The 5,856-nt window shown below is 41.2% G+C and overlaps 1 pseudogene; it reads left to right on the top strand.

Moving 5' to 3' along the window:
* Window positions 1-3,810: 3,810 nt before the first annotated feature.
* Window positions 3,811-5,125, top strand: LOC145105338 (uncharacterized; annotated as a pseudogene).
* The last annotated feature ends 731 nt before the right edge of the window (window positions 5,126-5,856 follow it).

Raw genomic sequence — 5,856 nt, forward strand, 5'->3', positions numbered from 1 at the left:
GTACTCATCACGAAACATAGCGGTGAACCTCTCCCAGGTCACCGCGGCAAGCTCTGCAGAAGAGTAGTGCGCTGTCACAAACTTCCACCAGTCCTTCGCTCCCAAGCGAAGCTGGTTCAGCGCGAACCGAACTCTCAGATGCTCCGGACAAGAACACGTGTAGAAGCATCCCTCAATATCAGAAATCCATCTCATCGCAGAGATCGGATCCTGCGTCCCATCAAACTCTGGTGGCTTCGTGTTGCTGAACTCTCGGTACAGCAACGAGTCACCCCCTGCGGTCTCGCAGCAGCGACGGCTGTGGTGGCTGCAACAACAGTAGCATCAGTAAGAGCAGCGTAACGCTCATCAAAAGTCTCGATCAGGGTGGTCTTGGTAGACCCAAACATCTCTGGTATCTCGGCTCGGATGGCAGCAGCCACCTCCTCATGAATCAACCTACGGATCTCCTCATCACTGGTACCACTGGTACCACTGCCTCCTGGGTGGTGGCGCGTCCCAGCCATGATATCTCTGAAATACAACACAAAAGAAATCAGAGACTCGCTCGAGTATACTCGCACTCGATACCCAACCCTACTTTCTCTTTAGTACCCTAAGGATTCTTACTTGGACTGCTCACCGATCCGATGTTTCCAGTAGTACAGGCCCTTATACTACCTTCCACAGCGCATCGGTATTCACCCCAAGTCCTCCTCCTAGGATCCCAGATCACAAGTACTCTATATCTCACTAAACTCAGGCTACTCTCCGGTAGACCACTCATAAGCTCCTCGCTGCTACCTACTTACTCTCGAAGTATCTCATAGTAGCAATAACTCCTAGGCTAAGGCATCACAAATCAGGCCCACTCTAGTTCTAACCATGAATACCTAGCCTACTCTAGCATGCATAACATACCACATAATATCTCATAACATATAATGTAAGGGTATTTTGGGAAATCACCGTTCGGGCGCTGGCTAATCGTACACACTGCTCTGCTCTGCTCTTTTCAAAATCCTTTTACTCTTTTAGAAAAATTTTGTTTTATTTCGAAAAATTCCTCAAATCCTCAGTTTGAGTTCAAATGCGCTCGAAGGTGCATCCGAATCCCTCAAACCAAGGCTCTGATACCAACTTGTAACACCGTAATTTTTCAAACAATTTTTCACTTTTAAAGATATAATTTCATTCATAATATTCTCAAATCTCAATGTATCACATCTCAAATCCATAAAAACACATCCCAAGATCAAAATGTATAAAACTCCAATAGTGTGTACTGATCATGTCGGCGCCTTCCCGCGATCCTCACTGGTACCTGAAACACATAACACAAAACACTGTAAGCATAAATGCTTAGTGAGTTCCCCAAAATACCACATATAACACATATTATCCACTCGAGGCTATAACTCTGTGGGCCCACTGGCCCTAACTCTGTGGACCCTCTGGTCCTAACTCTGTGGACCTTCCGGTCCTAACTCTGTAAACTCTGGAATACACACAGCATAAATCACATAGAAATAATGCAGTGCAATACATCACATACATAGCATACAAGATACTCTGTCACATAACTCTACTTACCACTCAAGGTAAAGTATAGTGTAAAGACTCACCTCGGGTAACTCGGTAAATCTCGAACTCGGTAAAATCTGGTCTAGCCCCCGCCTAATCACATGGAATAAGCACTCTAATCAATACAACCCTCAAGGCTAGACTAATACCTCTCTTAGTACTCTCAGAAGGGTAAAAGACCATTTTACCCCTCTCATGGCCCAAAGACCCTAACATTGACCAAACCCTAAAAGTCAACAAAAGTCAACGGTCAACTTTGACCAGACTCGTCGAGTGCACTCGTGTGACTCAGCGAGTACATGCATGTCCTCTTCGCCCCTGGTCCTCACTCGACTCGTTGAGTCAACCCTACACTCAGCGGGTTGTCACAGGTCGCGAGTCGCGAGGCAACCCGACTCGACTCATCGAGTCCCTTATGGGCTCGGCGAGTTCATCTCATGAAAACACTCAAAAGATCTTTTGAGGTCAGATCTGCTTCACCAACCAATAGATCCAACCTTCTAACACTCGAAAGTCACGTAAAGGTTCAAACTTTACGTTCATGCAATGCTTATAAGACCAAAAATGGAGAAATAACTTTTAAAATGGGGTTTTACTCTCAAGGCTTATAAGAAACCTCATAAAGCTGGAAGCTTGGGACCTTTTGGACCTCTCAAGGTCCAGATCTATCACCTCTACCCAAAGGGACCTCATATACTTCACAGTCTAACTCAAAATTGTGCAAATGAAACCCTGGATTCAAGGAATCTATCAAATACCCGAAATGGGAAGGAACTTGTACCTCAAAACGTGAATCTCAGTGTGAACAACACAGATCCAAGCTCAACAATCGATCTAGCTTGGATTTTCCCACTCCTTCTTGCAAGATCACACCAAAGGATGAAGAATTAGCCTCCAAAATGCTCTCTAAGCTCTCCTTTCTCTCTAGGGTTTTCACAGGGGAGTAGTGGCCGCAAATGACGGCCATAAGGGCCTTTAAATAGGGCTCAGGCCCTGAGATTTAGGGTTTCACTTTACAACGCGGACTCGCCGAGTCCACGCATCTACTCGTCGAGTCCGATCATTAAACCAGACTAGAATTCGCGTTCCTACTCGACGAGTCTGAGCGCCTACTCGCCGAGTCCCTCCCTAAAACTCAAGATAAATACTTAAAATAAGATACCTGGGAATCCGGATGTTACAAATAGTGTTGGATTTCCTCTTTGTAATGCTTCTCTATAGTATAACAAACAATATCTAACAAACTTAGTAAACATTAGACTTTAAATCCTTTTTATGTTGACAAGTAAATGTACCTGTCAATCATGCTTCCTGGCTGAACAAAGCTAGATGCATCAGCAACATGTATCCGGACTTTGATACGGGGCGAATTTGGACACCAGTCGAGGGTGAATTGCCTGCATGTTTCAGATGTTAGAGGAGGAGAAGGTTGTGAATCTTGCTTCTCTTGCAATGTTATTAGCGGTGGTGATGATCAAGCGCTCCACTCTTTAACTTTTGATGTGATGGGTACAGACAAAAGTTGTAAGAAACAAGATGATGCATATTATTGTCTACAGTATCATATTATAAAGTATAAACATAACTTCTAATTGAAAACTCAAAAATATAGTGAACAAAAAAAGAGAATATTTTGTTTACTCTTGTTCTCCCATCATCTACATCAATGTACACTGGAGTAGTTTGAAATGATAGGCGTGCAAGATCCTCAACCTGAGAAACAAGTATATAAATAAATAAATAAATATTATCATGATTTAATTTAAACAATGAAATAAACAGTTAAAATATACAAATGTGTATGAAAAAAGGTTTTACCTTCTTTGTTTGAGTTGCAGAAAAGAGAGCAGTTTGCCTTGTCTACACATTACAGAGAACCAAGTTCAGTTCACTAATGATACAAAAGTTAACTACCACAAGGGTAATATGGTCAGTTAGTTGAAGTGTTTGAAAGGGAATCAAAATGCACTTTTGGTTGTAATTTTTCTCTCAGGCATTTCATCATACAGTTGGCAAGCCCTAATTTGAGAAAAACTGAAATAGAAGAGATAAATGGAGAAACTACCGACTTGTTCAACGGTAGATAAAATTGAAATTTTCTTTTTTTTATTTAATTTAATAAATCGTAACTAACTTCGGCACCAAGTAAATTCTCTTCATTTGGCGTTTTCTTAACCACTTGTTTCTTCACCCCATATATTAAATACCTGTGTGCTCATTTCTTCTTCTGTATTCAGAAACACACAAATGGTTCATTCTACTCAAGTTTCTTCATCAATGGAGTCCTCCAGAAAGAGAAAATCACGAACTAGACGCGAAGGCCCAAAAGGGGTAGCAGATCCTCTAGCGAAATGGAAGGAATACAACAAGAAGATCGATAAATTAGATGAAAAAGCTAAACCAACACGTAAAGTTCCTGCAAAAGGATCAAAGAAAGGTTGCATGAAAGGTAAAGGAGGACCTGAGAACTTGAGGTGTAATTTCAGAGGTGTAAGACAACGAACATGGGGTAAATGGGTAGCTGAGATTCGAGAACCCAATAGAGGTAGTCGATTATGGCTTGGAACTTTCGGGTCAGCAGTTGAAGCTTCCCTAGCTTATGATGAAGTTGCCCGAGTCATGTATGGTCCTTGTGCTCGTCTCAATCTGCCAAACTGTCGAACCATGAGCGAGTATTATTCTGAATCAATGGTGCTTCAAGTTGCGACTCCACTACAACGTGTAGCAATTCTGAAGACTCCAAAAATGGGTCGGGTAGTCAAATGGTCAAAGATGATTATGAATCGAATAGCAACGAATCTCGTAATCCGCCATTGATGACGACTGGTAATAGCAAGCCCTAATTTGAGAAAAACTGAAATAGAAGAGATAAATGGAGAAACTACCGACTTGTTCAACGGAAATTGGAATTAAAATAAACCCTTAGTTTGCAAAATTAACCATAAAACTTCTTTTGATCTTCCAGCTTGTGAGAAAGGGGAATTCGAACCTTTGTTTGCGGTGGTGTTGGGAACGGCAACGGTTGGAACTTGGAAGAGTGTGTGGAGGTCGTGGTCGTGGTGCGATCTAGCAGATGTGGAGATAACCCATAAATAAAAATCAGTAAAAAAGGAAAAGTAAATCAAAGAAATACCAAAGTATTCAGACCTGGGCAATTAAGAAACCCGAAAATGATGAACATTGGCCAAAAACTCTAACATGGGAAATATAAATCAATGAACCCTTGGCGGTCTGAATCTTGAAGAGTTAATACTTGGGTGGCCTTCCATATCACGGTTCCTTGTTTCATCGATGCCTATACATCGGAACAGAACACACTACAAATATGGTGGTGTGAGTGACGGCTAGGGTTCTTGAGAGAGAACAAATGATTTTTTGAGAAAGCGTGTGAGAATGTCTTTGAAGATATTATGGAGAAAAGAATACGGAAAGAAGCAGGTCAAGGAATAGTGCAAGAACACTGTTGGCGAGTATTCTCAAGAACAGTAGAGATGAAGCAGGTGAAATCACAGCAGAGATGAAGCAGATGAATGGAAATCAGAAGCCTTTTTTTCTTGATTGAGATGATGAAGTCGAGAGATGGAGATGAAATCGTAACCTTGGATCTGTGATTGAGAAGTTGCACAACAGTGAGAGGAGAATGAAAGATGCGTCAAAACGCTTAGGGCAAAAAGGGTTGCGGGCTTTTCTAAATTTTTAGCTTTTCTTTTCCCGCTTGTAACTAAGGAACACGCGTTCATAAAAATTATAAAGCGACACCTACAGAGGACGCGCATTTAAGATACAGCGCCCTCCGTGTTTTTAATTTTTTTTTCTTATGACACTAATTTAAGGGCACGCAATAATGCGTGACCTAAATCCTTAATTTTCTGAAGAGATGACACTTTTTTAATGTCACTCTCGTTTGCGTAACATAAATTAATGAGTGTCATGGTTTGCGCGTCGTAAAAGGCTGTTTTTCTAGTAGTGCCATTGTTGCAGAAAAGTTTGAAGAACTTGCTTGAAAGGGTTTTTCCAAAAAGGAGAAGAAGAAGAAGAAAGAGTTCGTCTAGTCAAAGTGCAGAAAGCGTAAAAGCTATCTTGGGAAGAAAAAGGGGGGTTTTATACCTCCGGATTTCAAAATTTATTGATATTGATTTAATTACAGCTGTTAAAGCTAAAAACCTTTGGGTTTTTACCATTATCAGATTAAATTAAATTAAATAATAAATAAATGTTTTTTCGGGAAAAGATGAGCATTTATTGTGTTGTAGGCCCATGATGACACGTCGTTTAATCATGGGCTGAGAAATG

The sequence above is a fragment of the Lactuca virosa genome, chromosome 4 (genome assembly GCF_052849685.1).
Source record: "Lactuca virosa cultivar CGN04683 chromosome 4, Lactuca_virosa_CGN04683_v6, whole genome shotgun sequence".
Lineage (NCBI taxonomy): Eukaryota > Viridiplantae > Streptophyta > Magnoliopsida > Asterales > Asteraceae > Lactuca > Lactuca virosa.